The 15,034-nt window shown below is 48.5% G+C and overlaps 1 long non-coding RNA gene across 1 annotated transcript; it reads left to right on the top strand.

Moving 5' to 3' along the window:
• The first annotated feature begins 7,823 nt into the window (after positions 1 to 7,823).
• Positions 7,824 to 9,517, top strand: LOC123650762. Its single transcript, XR_006739477.1, has 2 exons — positions 7,824 to 7,863; positions 8,933 to 9,517. It is a non-coding gene; the product is annotated as an uncharacterized LOC123650762 (long non-coding RNA).
• Positions 9,518 to 15,034: the final 5,517 nt, after the last annotated feature.

The raw sequence follows: 15,034 nt of genomic DNA, 5'->3' as shown, positions 1-15,034 counted from the left end.
AAGTGGAGAGACCTCTTTCTCCTCTCTTGAAAACTGGGAGAGGGGAAGGGCCATGATGTCCTCTGGCTGGAGGACAAAGGTCTGCCACTTTACTGAAGTTGATTTGGAGGAGGCTGGGAACAAAGTGTCAGGGAAAGGCTTGGGAAGCAATGCTGGGCCAGTGACCCAGTGGCCACAGGGGCCATGGATGTATCTGGCAGGCCATTGTCAGTGTTTCCTGGGGTTTGCCTGACTTCTCACAGCTGTGGACACCCCACGTAGGTCTGGCGTTGGTGATCTTGGTGGGTGGATCCTGCTCCCATTGCACTAAAGATGATTCCTTAGAATCTCAAGAGCTTTTCCATCCTGGGAGAACTTGCAGAGCCCAAGCAAGCTTGACTGTTTTTGAGCTAATCCTTTAAGCTGGTCAGGTCAGAGTGAGACTGTTTTTGACGTTGCTGTTTTAAGATTTACAGAGCAAGAAGTGCCTACAGAGAAATATTAAAATGAAAAAGTTCAAAGAAGAGCAAAATTAGAGTGAGTCAAAGTATAAGAATAAAGGTCAATGGAAGGCCTTGGGCCAGGGCATCTCTGCACTGTTTCAACTATTGGGCATAAAATGGCTTTATTTTTAAGTTTATTTAAAACAGCCAGCACCAAACAGAATGTACAAACACATGCTTTTGTCGGATAGTAAGGAATTCATCTCTTCTGGTAATGTACAATCGCAGATCCCAGTGAAGGTTATTGCTGTGAAATTTCTGACATAAATCCATTAACAGAAACACAGAAAAGACTAGAATTTAGCTTAGTTGGCTTGGCTGGAGGAATCTGGCTGCTTCCACCTTTATCTGGACGGTGGACAAGGGCTGGAAGTGGAAGGTTGTGCCTTGGCTGGGTCGCATGGTAAATCGGCATAGAAAGGCAGATCCACCCTGATCACGTTTAAGTACCTTAATTAAGCTTTGAAAAAAAGAGTCTACAAAACAGATATACTACTGGGATATAAGGTTTTTATCTAAAATTCCAGCCATCTGGATTTCAGCCATCTGTAGCTTTCTGAAAAGGGACTTTATGTCCTCAGAGATGGACTTGACTCATTCCTGGTGTTCATGAACCGGTCCAGTTGATTCCATAGCTGGGCAGAGCAGATTCTGACTGGTGGGCCTGCTGGGAAGAGTCTAGGCTCTCTCTGTCTTGGGTCTTGACTGCAGGAGTCAGCCTCTAATCTGGGCTGATTTGCTCAAGCCTTAGCTAGAGTTTAGAGCGTGCTGGGGAAGTGGCCAGGGCGAGGGCAGGGAGGCAAACATATGCAAGAGGCTGGAAAGGAAATTGTTTCATATTGTTTTCAGATTGGCATCTGGGTATTATCTCAGCCGTATCCAGCTGCACCATGATGACTTGGCTAAGCCAGATTTTGGGTGGCCGGCCGGCACCTTCATTGCAAGGGAGCGTTCAGTATGGCTCCTCTGGTCTCAGTGAGGGTGGCATTTACTCTCCTGCCGTGTGGTTTCCAGGAAAGCACATTTTGCTGAAACAGAGTCCAGGATATTTAAGCACTCAGTTCTGATTGAGTGCCTGATTATTTATAGCCTGTCTAAAGTTGCTGGGGTTTCCCTCCTTTGGTTTTTGAATTATTAATATTTAAAGATTTCACTTGATAAAATTGCAGGGTTTGGATAGTCTCCTTTTGAGAACTATGTGTATACCTTTGGCTTCCAGAAGATGGAGACTTTTTGAGAGTCAGGTGAGGGAGAAAAAAAATACTGGTCTGGTAACTTCCAAGATGCATGATTAAGATAAAAGTTGCACTGAAGTGAGGCTAAAGGCTACCTTTGCTTGACACCTCAGGAAACAGAATTCATAGCTGTTTAGCCTTGGAAAGACCAGACTGCTGGAACTGGTTGATTTCATGTAGCAATAATTTTTTAGATTGAGAAGGACAGATACAGGTATCAGCCTTTTATTTTACCAAGCAGGTGCAGTCTTATCCAGTGTAATTGTATTTGGTAATTGGCCAGCTCATTGCAAAAGTTGGTTAAACCAGGAAATCATAAAAGAGATAATACTTTACTTTCTTTAAGTGTTTTCTTTTGACTTGAAACATCTAAATGTGTATTCATTTGCTAGTATTTGGTGTAGAGGCCTTTTGCTTATGGTCCTAACTGCTGCCTTTCCCACACAAACCACACACATTATCGTCCTGGAGTTCTGCTTTCAGTTTCTTTAACGTGGAGTAAGAAATTCTAGACGGTTGTGAAGTCATCTTATTGTAAAATCCATCTTCATCTGTATCTTTTCCTCCCAATATTTACAGTTCTCTCACTCATTCCCAATTGTACGGCATTGTTTTTCCGAATGACAGACTTTTATAGAGTCTTTCTAAAGCATTCAATTTAGTTTTTGTAGAAATAATAGTTCTCTTTTTGTTTACATTCTGATTTCATGGGTCAAAGTTCTTTCTGTTTATGCTCTTAATTTCTTAGTTTACGCATGAATTAATTCAATTACACCATTACAGTTAACACGTTTGACCAGTGCAAACAAGTTTGGACACAAACACTGCAGACTCTTGTGAACCAGGCACCTCAATGGGCGAGAGCAGAAGTGGGTGGGCCTTCCAGAGAGGAACCCACCAGCCATGTGTGCTCGCTGTGTCTCAGGAGGTCAGTGTGCTCCACCAGGAGCATGAAGGGTGTTGGTTGATCGAGTAAGTTGGGTAAGTGAGGGATTGGTGAAGAAAGTTTCTATTAAGCCGTCTGTCATCACTATAACTTCATAAAACAAAGGACATGCGAGTACCTCAAATCTCAGAATAATGGACAATGTTTCCCAAGAAAGAACAGTTGGTAACTTTATGCCAACATCTATTTATGTTGTGTGGGTGTAATTTCCTACAAATTGTTGGATCCTCTGTCAAGGGCTGGTACTATCGCATGGACTCAGAATGGACAGCCATCGATCTGGTTCATACTAGCTCTTGACACGAATCTTCTGTACGACCTCGCTGCTGTAGCCTGGCTTCCCCAAGGGCCTCTAGTGTCCCTATTTCCTGGATACTGACTAAGGGTGTCAGTCACCAGGGCCCCTAGGTCCTCCAGCAGTTATGAAAAAGGCTGCTCCAAACAGTCACATTCCCCTCTGCCCCAGTATAAGTCCCTTCCCCAAAGTAGCCACATCCTCACATGTGACCACGTCCTCACATGGCCCAGTGCTGAGAGTCTGCAGTCCTAGCATCAGGAAAGGGTGACCGGCTCATTTGTTTTGCTAAAGGTACCTCCGAGGAGGGGCTCAGAATTAAGGGAGAGGAGAGACTGTCCCCAAGGGTCAGAAATACAGAAGAGACATTCTGAACCCTTGTGTGCCAGAGCCTGTGCTCTGGTCATTGGAAAGGGTTGCAATGTTCAGACGGTGCACTCATTGCAAAACCTCACACAGCCCTTTCAAAATTACTAAGCCACAAAAGCAGAAGGACTAAGCGCCACAGACCTTGTGTCCACTGAAACACCCTGCTGTCTGGCAAGTGGCGAGTGAAAGTAGAACCAGTGGAGAGGTAGGTAGAGTATTTTATCTTAAAATACAGGAAGACAGGAAAGCAGATATGAGAGGACGAGTAGGCCAAGTGGAGGGGCCCCTACCCAGAAGCAGTGCCGCTGTCGGCACATCTCAGCTGGCTTTCCTGGGCTTCTTACCCTATGGTTGGGTTTTGGTGGAGGCAAGTCCCCAGGGGACACTGCTGTTTGGCTCCTCTGCTCCTGGGACCCAATCAATGGTGACTCATTGCATTTGGGCCCGCTTCGTCTGAGCAGTTCTGGAGGCAAAGTCTTGAATCTGCTTTATGAGTGAATGTCTCCCGTTGGCATTGGTTTCACTTTGGTGTTTGTCCTGGGCTGGGCTGCGACTGTCATGGGGGCTTCACTAGAATTCTGGGAGGTCACTAACAGAAGGGGCCTGGGGGAGCCTCCAGTCCAAGCCCTGCTTTCCCTGAGGGCCCCGGGAATCTAGGGAGGGACCCGGGAACCTAGGGAGGACCCCGGGAATCTAGGGAGGGCCCCGGGAATCTAGGGAGGGCCCTGGGAATCTAGGGAGGGCCCACAAGTGTGGTAGTGGAAAGAGCCTGCAGTCAGAGCCTCATGCTGGCATTTGGTCTTGTCACTTGCCGAGTGGCTACGCCTTGCCAGTGAACACCACTGTGGACACGGTGCTAGCCCAGGGGGGACAGCTGTCCACCCTTCTCCATTTGGCCCAAGGCATACGATGATCCTTCCCTGGTTACGTGAGGCTGAAACCAGGCGTGCTGTGAGGCCAACCGAAGGCAGAGTCACCCCGGAGAGTAGCTGAAAACACACAACTAGAGCCTTGCTTCTCATCTGTCTTCGGGCAGACCTGGGATGTCGTGCCCTACCCCCCACTGGAAAGATCTAGTTGTCTCCAGACAAGCTGGCCCTGGTCTCAAAGAGAGGAGGAAGAGCTTCCCTTCACTCCCGCCTGAGCTTCACTTCCCTTCAGCTCCCGCCCAAACTGACCTCTTTCCTGGACGGTCGACAGTTGCATCATCTGTTTCCTTCAGAGGAAATTCTACTTCCACCCACACAGCGAGGTCTGGATCCATAGCCCCAGTAAACCAATTGCTTTATAGGGTGATAGCAGTTCATTTCCTAAACTCAGTCATTAATAACCTAAGTCCGGTTATTCAGTCTTAAATGATGCCACATGTGAGGCAAAAATAGCCCAGTTCACGTGGGACAGTGACAAGTGCAGTTCATTTCTTTTTTCAGTCATTTCTCATTAATGATTTAGAAATATTGGGACCCAGCCCCACCCAGGATTACCACGGGCCAGCTGTCATGTCGCATGACCAGCCTCCAGCTGACACCACCCCATTTTCCTTGGAAACTACTCTCTTTCCCTTTTGGTCCACAGGGCTTGGGTGGGACTGACTCCACCTTCCAGGTGAGCTTAAGCCAGTTGTCATATTTCCTCCGGCCACTGTGATTGGTTCAGGGATGGGCATGTGACCGTTTCGGTCTCCAGTGAGCACTGGATCCAGGACTTTAGTTGAAATTGAGTGCTGTGAGGGTGTGACCCTGGAGCTGCTGGCAGTCACGGGACCCCACGAGGAGCAGCTGAGCCAGAGGGGGGATGTTGAGACACAGAGTGGGACTGACGTCACCGTGAGCCCCGGGTCTGGCTGAGCTGGATGCCCACAGCACCCCAGGCTTCTCAGGCACAGGAGCCAGTGATCCTCTTTTGGGCTTAAGCCGGTTTGAGCCGGGTTTTGTCCCTGGCAATCAAAAGGGCACTGACCACAAGAGTTCCCCTTTTGCAGTCACTAGTAATGCCTGCACTGTCACACTCCGTGCTGTGGAAATCAACCAAGACAATTTGTGCGCAAGAGTCCTGCAGATTCGAAATGGAATGACCAAGGATACACGGTTGGCTAATGCCAGAGCCAGGGCTAAAGCCTCTTGTTTTTTTTTTTTTGACACCCAAAGCCCAGTTCTCTTTTTTTTTCTAATGAGCTGCCTCCTGCTGTAACCCGTGAGCAGAGCAGGGGTGGCCAGGACAGGGGTGGTCAGGGGCTATGCTGTGTTGCCTCCTCACGCGTGTGTGTCTGGAGGAGACCTGGCTTCAGGGCGCGGAGGAGGAGGGAAGGTCCGGAGGGCACGGCTGCGGAGCTCACCTGGCCGCCCCCCATGTCTTTCTCAAGCCTCTATTCATGTGTCCCTTTGTCATCCCAAGGGGTCAGAGCCCTGGTGTTTTTGAGTTTGGTTGGATGTTTTCAGCTCAGATCTTTGGAGACGTTCAGAGAGAGGAGCCGGCTCTGTGTCCACGTGTGGACTTCGCCAAGCTCAGGCTGGGGTTCTTTGCTCAGGGCATTTCTCAGAAGCGCACTGGGCAACCTCTTCCTTCCTTGGACATGGGCTTGAAGGGATCCCTATGTCGGGGGCCCAGAGCCATCTGCCCTTCAGAGATGGGGCCCTGGCCTGACCGGGCCTGTGGGTTTTATAGCCCCTCAGATCTGTCCCTCAGCCGGGACCCAGAACTTGCAGAGCTGCAAGCATTTGCTCTGGTCCTTAAGGGCTCAGCTTCCCACCACGTGTGACCACAGGTCCCTGGCCTTTAAGGCATCTCCCTGGGCACCAAGGTCCATGTGTCATGTTGGGCTGAAGTCAGATGTGGCCTGAGTTTTCTCTTTTTGTGCCGCCCCTCTGATCCACCCAGCCTGCTGGGCTCTGCTTCTTGGGGTCCGACACGTAGTGCCCAGCAAATGTCTATTGGATCAATTTTCAGGATTCTTAGGCAGAAATGTCAGGTTTCAAGGCGGGGGGCATGTGGAGAGGGGTGGACGAGGGACATAAGCAAATGGTCCCAATCGCCTTTTTTCTCTTGCATGGTTCTTGCCTCTGAAACCCAAATCCCTATGGCTCTGACGTAGGCACTGAGGGAGGCGGAAGCAGAAACACGAGCTGACAACTCTGAGATGACTGATGCAGGCGGCTGAAGAGCAAGCATCCCCTCTCCTTTCCTCCCCATAACCAGGTCAAGGCCAGGGCATTCTCGAGCTCAAAGGCAAGTGCTTCCTAAAGGACTGCAGGAAGTGTAGGCCTGGAGAGAATAGAATGCCTACCCCACCCAAGGCTCAGCTAAACACAGTTGAGGGAAGCAGCGGTCAGGGTGGGGGGAAGACCTGGGGTGAAGGGGCTGCAGGGAGGGGTTGTAGATTGGTGCTGTCGTCACAGTGCAGCCAGTCGCCAAGCCATATCAGCCTGATAGCATTAAAGACTGGAATGCCAAATCTCGTTGTTTCCTGAATTTCATGCTTAGCAAACAGTCTCCTGATTGTAATGTGGCTTGGCATCTAGGGCTACGCAGGAGTCTTGTGAGTCTGATTAACACCAGCCTGCCTGGAGAGATGGTGCCACTCTTGGGTGAGTGAGCAAAACTGACCCTACACAGCGGACTGCTGGCCATACCTTAAAGTAGCAACTGTCTGTGACCCCTTCCTCCTCTCCTGACTATCCCTCTGCATCTCCGTCTTGCTTGGATTTGACTGTAGGCAAGTTCCCTAATGTCTTGTGCCTCAGTTTACTCATCTGTAAAATGAGATTAAAATAGGGTTGTTGTAGGATTGAGTTAATGGCTGTAAAGTGCTTGGAGAGCACGAGGCACGTAAGTGCTATATAATGGTCTGTTGTAATCATTCAGATTTCCACAATGTCGGCTGTGACCTTGAGCAAGTAATTTCATTTTTTCCATTTGGCCTCTGTTTCCCTACCTATAACGTAAAATTAATGATAACATCTACTGGAAAAAGCATGTGGTATGTGTAAAGTATCATAGCATATATTAAAGTTTGTAAACTGTAAAATGTTGCACAAGTGAATCATGTGTTTATTTTGATCATTTATTATAAACAATGGTTGGTCTTACTGGGTCCCTCTAGATTACAATACAGAGATGATTTTAATACATCTCAGTTTATGATCTAATGAAATCTGAGCCGGGATCCAGAGAAGGAGGAAGAACCTGGGTAAAGACGAAGGTTTGGGACTGTTGGCCACAGAGGGGAAGGGTTCCCAAGGGATTGGAGGGGACTCTGCCTCATGTGGACTTTGTACCAGCAGCTTTTTTTCCCCCCTGAGACAGGGTCTCACTCTGTTGCGCAGCCTGGACTGCAGTGGTGTGATCATAGCTCACTGCAACCTCCAACTCCTGGGCTCAAGCAATCCTTCTGCCTCAGCCTCCCAAGTAGCTGGGACTACAGGGACGTGTCACCACGCCTGGCTAATTTTTCTATTTTTTGTAGAGATGGGGTCTTGCTATGTTGCTCAGGCTGGTCTTGGACTCCTGACCTCAAGAAATCCTCCCGCCTCGGCCTTCGTAAGTGTTAAGATTACAGGTGTGAGCCACTGCGCAGCTTTTTTCCTTTCCAAAGGTTACACAGCTCCTCAACGGGAGCTTGGGGAAGGTGCTACCAGTGCCTGCCTGTCCCCTGGGGGTATTGCCGTGAGAAATAGCAGAACTGATTTTTAATAAACACAGTTGCTGGGGTGTGGATTGGATGCAAAATTCAAACAGGGAGGGAGGAGGAAGAGGAGGAGAAATGTTTGCTTTGCTTTTAAAAGGCCCATAACAAAAGATAAGGGATACAGAGAACAAAAACAGATTATCACTGACCTTGCCTACATCTTATGAGAGGGGCGTCTGTGTGTGTGTGTGCATGCGTGTGCTCACGTGTGCACCTGTGTTCGTACATGTGCACCTGTGTGCGTACGTGTGCACCTGTGTGCGTGTGCGTGTGCATGTGCATGTGTGTGCACATGTGTAGTGGCTGGGGCAGAGGATTAGCAAGCAACAGGAAATTTGAGCTTAAACACAGCTTGTTCAAGATACCTAAAAGCATGCCAGTGGCATTTGCGGAAGCACAAATTATTAAATAACACCCTCATGTCCATGGGTAAAACTGTCCATTAATAAGCAGAAATGCAAATAAGAAGGGAAGGAGCAGGCTTTGGCATCAAGGTCAGGGAAACAGGAACCATTTGCCAGGGAAATTCTGGAGCCCTGCTTATCCCAAGAGTTATATTCTTTGCACGGCACCACTGCACCTTGCTGCCTTCAGGAGCAGCGTGAGGTCTGGTGTGGTCAGTTAGGGGTTAAGACTTCTGGTTGTTTGCCCAGAGCTCTCTCCTTGGCCTCAGCAAACCTCCTCTGGTTGGCGATGGGAGGAGGGTCCTGGGCTGCTCTCGGCTGGGGAACTGTATCCCCTGAGCAAGTTAGGAGAGGAGCTGTGATCTCCATTCTCACTTGCAGTCTCTAGGGACTGCTTCTCTTGCCTGAGAAGAGGAGGAAGGAAGCTGGGAGTGTGTGGGATAATTTTAGAGCCACTTCAAGCATCCACTTCAACAATTCCCCAGCCTGGTGCTCACCTCTGGCTGTTCCTTTCCAGCGAAGCTGGGTTTCCTGCCCTGAAAATGAACGAAGCCCCTCCCCAGAACAGCTTACTAGAGAAAACATACCAACGCTGGCGAGTCTCAGACATTCTCTCACAAAAGACCCAGGGACTCCAAATTAAAGGGAGGATGCTTAGGAAAGGAAAGCCTGAAGAGTTTGCAAAGTGACTTTCAGACATTGAACTGAGTCACCATCGTTTCCTGCTGAAGTTATCCTAGAGAACCAGCCATACCGCTCCCAGGCCAGCTGCCTGCTCTGAGCAGGACCAGCCAATTAGCCACAGGAGTCCCAGGCGGCCCCAGCCTTTCAGTGACGCAGCACACACTTCGTTATTTATCCACCAGCCTTCAGGGCAAGCAAGAGAGGAAAACAAGCAAATGGAAACATTACACAGAGCAGCCAGCTTTCCTCGGCTCTCTTGTTTGTTCCTGAGCTGAGGACGGAAAGAAAATCTCTTCACCTAAAAGGCATGGATTTTCCTGTGGATTTGGATTCTTCGACCATGGATTTGTGTCCCACTAGCCCTGTTTATTCTGGGGGAAAAAAGCCCCTGTGGGATAAAGAATGGGAGGAAAACGGAGTAGGTGGGTGTGGCCTTTGATGGTTTATTTGTGTTTCCCTGGTGAAATTTTCTGGCAGGGAAGGATGATGCTGCTATACCAGGCCTTCCGCTAGGGTCAGCGGTGACAGCCCCGTGGGAGAGGGAGGCTGGCTGGGTGTGGAACTCTGTCTCTCGTGGATGTTAACTTTAATCAGAGGCCATAAGTGACAACCCATAATTTCAAATTGAGGTCAGAGGTGACCGCTTCGTCCTGGGTCATTTCTCTGCATCTTCCTGTACCTTTCTTAGGACACTTCTGAGACTGTACAATATTACAGCAATTTATGTGCGTGCCTGACAGGCTGCAAGCTTATTGGAGGTGGGAGCCATTTTTGGTGTGTTCTCTATAATGCCTGGCATTGTCCCTACGCTTTGGAAATGCCCAATACATGTTTGCTGAATGAATAGATGGTTCCTGTGGACTGTCGAGACACGTGGAAATCACAAGGTGAGCAGTGGAAGGTGGAGGTGCAGGGTGAGTGCAAGAGAGCAGGGAGGTGGCAGAGGTTACCTACCTTTGCCCTTCACCTAGAAGAGGTGTCAGAGCAGAGTCAGAGGGAATGGAAACACTTGGAGGACACAGACTTTTTGTCCTAATCTCCCTGACAATCCCTTTTTATGCAACAAGAGCCAAGCCCCGGATGAATGGCTTTCTGCCCCCAATCTTTCTGAGAGGCTGAAGAGGAGACTGACTTTGGCTTAGTTATTGTTTGTCCCTCTTGAATCAAGACTGGTGTGTGGGTGTTGATAAGAGGGGTGGTGATGGTGACTTAGGAAGTAAGTGCTTGAACGCAAGTCCTTTTGTCCTGATCCACCGGTATCTGGGGCAAAAGCTTGCCCCTGTCTGTGAAAATGAAATGAAAATCTTTTTACTTTCTTAGAGCTCAAGGTCAGGCCCTGGCACAGCAGGGACCCAATCCCTGGGCTTTTCCTGAGCCCCTAACTCGTATCGTTGCCCTGGGTGGGTCTTGAGATGGTGCTGGTAGCAAGAGAGGACTGAGAGTTCTCTGAGGACAAGAGCAGCAAGGTTGTTCACATGTTTTAAATTATTTAGTTGCATCAAATATTCAGATTTATGAGAACAGCAACTCTATTTAAAAACTCCTAGCATGTGCTGGATGAACTCAGCATTTCCAAGCAGTTCCCAGCTTCTAGCCCACGCTCCAGGAATCTTCTAAGAGTTACCTGAGCTTGTCTGGGTCAGCCTCCAGCTCTTGGGACTAGCTGAAGTGCAAGCGGCATCCAATGCCAAGGGTGATATTTGGCATACATTTTTCATATAAATGAATTTTAATGAGAAATGTCATCATGTCGCATACCTCACCTCCCAGAGAAAGGAGATATTCAACTTGGGAAATCAGGACTGGGATGTTTACACAGAAGTCATGCTTTTTGTGCCTGCAGATTGAGTGAGTGTATTTCCATGGGCTTGTGCCTGTGAAATGTGTGTGTGTGTTTCTGAGGTTCTCTGTGTATGATGCTGCTGCTCTTCTCACAAAGCATCATTATTTTAGGTGAACTGAACATGACACCCATTGAGGTTGCTTTGGAGCCCAAGATGTGTGGCCCTAATAACAGCCACCATTTATTGAATGCTTCCTGTATTCCAGAGATTTATCCATATGCTTTACATTATATTATCTCACACCCTTACTCAGACATAACGTCAGGTATTATCATTCCTACTTTATAGCTAAGACAAGTAAGGCTTCTAGAAAAGTAAGTCTTATAGCTAAGAAAAGTAAGGCTCAAAGTCACACCCACATTTGACTGATGCCAAGCCTGGAGTAGTTTTGTTTTTTTGTTTTTATCACACAGCAATATGTCTTCTCTGGCAAGTCTCTAGGACTATCCTACATAAAATCTGGCTGTCCTGTCAAAGCTTTAGATGACACTTATTCCTCTATAATGGTCACCTCTGAGGAGGGGAAGGAGAGGACTTGGGGGAGGGGGAGTATGGGGGGCTCTGGGAAGCTGACAAGGTTCTATTTCTTCATCTTGATGGTGGTTGCACAAGTGTGTTCACTTTGGATAATCCATCAAGGTGTGCACATCAGAGTCAGGCTTTTTTGGGGGTTGTTATATTTCAATAGAAAGTTTATTTAAACAATTCTCCCTAGCAACTAATGTTGGAGGGGAGCCCTACTTCTCATAGGCAATATGTTCTAATCAAGCAATAGGAATTCCTTGGATTCTACTATAGAGCAAACTTAAAAGCAATGCAAATGTATCAATACCCTAGCCATTTACAAAAAGACTTTTAAGTGGATCACAATAAAAAGTCAAGCACAATCATAAAATATTAGGAGGAGGTCATCAGCACTATATAAAAAGGAAAAAACTTTCCTTGCACACATATGTCACTTTGTTGGGCACCACAGGGAGTTTAAGTCTAGCTCTTGCCCTCAAAGGTGCTCACAACCAAGCTGAAGAGACCAAGTATTTACCCATAGTGAATAGACACTTGTCTGCAGATATATTGGAACTTGTTGGAACAGGCTCTTTCTCTCAATTTGGTGATCGATATATGTGAAAGAAGTGAACGTTTTCATAGGCTACATCATACATTTCGTGTGTGGGTAATTGATGTGGGAAAGACCACATCTGATCAATATTTTGAAAAATCTTAAAGCTTTCAAAATGAGTATTTATATATTTATAAGGTGGTTTAAACTTGGAGAGACCCATATATCTAGTCACCGGGATGATTTTGCAATTGATTTGTAATTATGCTCCTTTGCTTGCATGCATTTTCTACTGGGGCTAGATTCACAACCTCAAAGAACACAGACTTTTTTCTAGTTTTCTTCAAACTGTGATGGCTTTAAAACTTCCAGACTGGGGCAGTTACCAATTTTTATCCTTCTGTATACCCTACATGTTCAGAGACCTGGCGGGAGAAGACACATGGACTATCAAATGACAGACCTGCTTCCTTCGATAGCTGATTTTCTTTCATTTGTGTCAGCAGGCACAGAGCCATATGTCTAGAACTTTACTGTGCATATATTTTTACTAGGGATCTTGTTAAAATGCAGATTCAGATTCAGCAAGTCTGGGGTGGGGGCTGAGATTCTACTTTCTAACAAGCCCTCAGGTAATGCCAGTGCTGCTGGTCCATGGCCCACACTTAGACGCGAAGTTTAGTAAGGCTACAGAGAAACGAACACCAGACTTGGAGTCATCATTCTTGGCTTTTAGTACCAGCTTTGCCATTTACCAGCTTGTTTTCTTGGCCAAGCCACTTTGCCTCTCTGCACTTTAGTTTCCTCAAATATAAACTGTGTACTGGAGGAGGAGGGTGGAGCAGGTTATTTCAAGCTTGCATTCATGGACTCTTCAGAGTGACATTTTCATTAAAAAATCTCCATGTATAGGATCACATACAGCCTTTTGGGGGACTAATAGATAAACTGGCATCAGGAAAGTAGGAAATACTAACAAGGGCTGGAGCAGAGGGCATGGCCAAGTCAGAGAAAGGGAAGAGGAGCCATAACAATTCCCTATGGCAAATAGAAAGCTTTGATTCTTTCCAAGTGATGGATTTTGGATGCAAAATGTGACCTGGAGAGAGGCTGCTACTTTTCCCTGACAACCACTTCAGAAGGAAACCTGCATTGCTGAAAACTGAGCTGCATAAGAAACTCGGGCGGGGGAAGCAGTGGATGTGTTAGGGCTTTGAAGTAAGTGCACACTTACAGGCAGCTATGAATGAGTCACTGCTGGAGGGCAGCTTTCTGGAGCCACGGGGGAGTCTGGTTTGAAAACAGCAGCTTATCTCTGCTGCAGACCGTTTCTCTACTTTTAGTCGAGTTGGCCAGGAATTCAGATCGTTGGCCACTGCTAGCAGATCTAACAGGGACAAAAGCAGCCTCCCACAAGGGTTTGGGAGAGCGAAGGTGCTCGGTGTGCACGGGAGTTCACACGGGCGAGGGGAGGGAGAAAGGGACACAGGTGAGTTAGTGAACGAACAAGCTCCTGAGGATCTGAGCCTCCGGTGGCGGCCCCTCCCCAAGCGCTCACACATCTCTTGTTTCGGGCAGCGGACGGGATCAGACGGAAAGCGTTCCCCAGGCTCACGGATTCGAGCTAGTTTCTCTTTAAGTCCCAAAGCAAAGTCGGGAGAACAGAGAGCGCTCCTGGGGAAGGCTCCTCTCCCAGCGTTGGGATGGGGGAGGGGGGAGATTTTTACCTTGTGCAGGACGTGCTCGTCGAAGCCAGGGCCAGCTCCGCACTGGTAGGAGTCGGGTCTCTGCAGGTCCATGCCCGGAGCTCGCTGCTGCGCTCTCCCAGCGCTCTGCGTCAGCGCTCGCAGGAGCTCGGTTTTGGCACCGGTGGGCGCAGCAGGCTGCGGTCTAAGCCCCGCGGGCCGGGCCGCATCCGCGATCAGCACCGGACAGTTCCCGCAGTGACCGCGGCGCGGTACCAGGAGGGCAGGCGGCAGCGCTCTCCCGTGACCGCGGCGTTTCAGCACCACAAACAGCGGTGCCGCCCCTGCGCGCCTGGGACCGGAGTTCCGAGATCCTGTCTGCTCCCAATCGTCTGTCTCGTGACTCCAGGATGCTGGCAGGGACTCAGGATTTGAGTCTAGCTGCTGGTCCGCGCGTATCTCATTCAGCTCTTGGACTCCGCAGACTCAGCGACCGGCTGCGTTCTCAGGGCATTGCGGTCCCGGAGCTCACTGTTCCCGATTCTCTGAGAACTGGCACCTCCGTCACCGTCACCACGCAGCCCAGCGCAGCTCCCGGTTCGCAGAGGCGAAGTCCTGCAGCGCTGTGGGCGCTTGCGGCGCTTCTCTTTTGGTCCCTGGAAAATTCCCTCCAGCATGTACGAGATAAATCGCGATTCTAAGCCTGAAGTCCATAGACGGTGAGCCTTAGCGGTCCCTGAAGGTCTGAAATATGCAACATTCTGCAAAGCTGCATTTTGTTAGGGAGAGGTTCCAGAGATTTCATTACACCCTGTACGATACATATGACCCCAAGAAGTTAAAAACGACTGGCTCAGGAGAGGCAGAATGGTGGTTTTGTAAAGAGCACAGGCTCCCAGAATTCACATCTTGGCTTTGAAAATTATTGGTTGTGCAATCTTGGGCAAATGACCTAATCTCTCCTAAGTGTCCACAAAGTGGAGATAATAATTGTACTTGGCTCATGGTGTTGTTCTGAGGATTTAATGAGTTAATTCATGTAAAGAGCCTAGAAGAGTGCCCAGCCTGTGCTAAGAACTCGATAAATGCGAGCTATATGCTCTCTGGGCAGGAGATGGGGAGCTCTGGCTACATCCCCTAAACTCCAGGGGTGTCCTGTTGCTAGGACCTTTGATTGGCAGAGTTGCATCACCATCTGGAAGGACGGCATGAGGCTGGCCACTTGGGAATTGGGGGCTGGGACTGTGGTCTCAGGGGTTATTCTTATATGATAGCCCTGGTCTTTAGCAGGTGGTCACCTCACCAGGGACCAGTCCTAGTGCCAGTGGCTCCTGGAGTCAATATCA

This window comes from Lemur catta, chromosome 15, assembly GCF_020740605.2.
Source record: "Lemur catta isolate mLemCat1 chromosome 15, mLemCat1.pri, whole genome shotgun sequence".
NCBI lineage: Eukaryota > Metazoa > Chordata > Mammalia > Primates > Lemuridae > Lemur > Lemur catta.
This window is presented reverse-complemented; position numbering and strand designations above follow the sequence as displayed.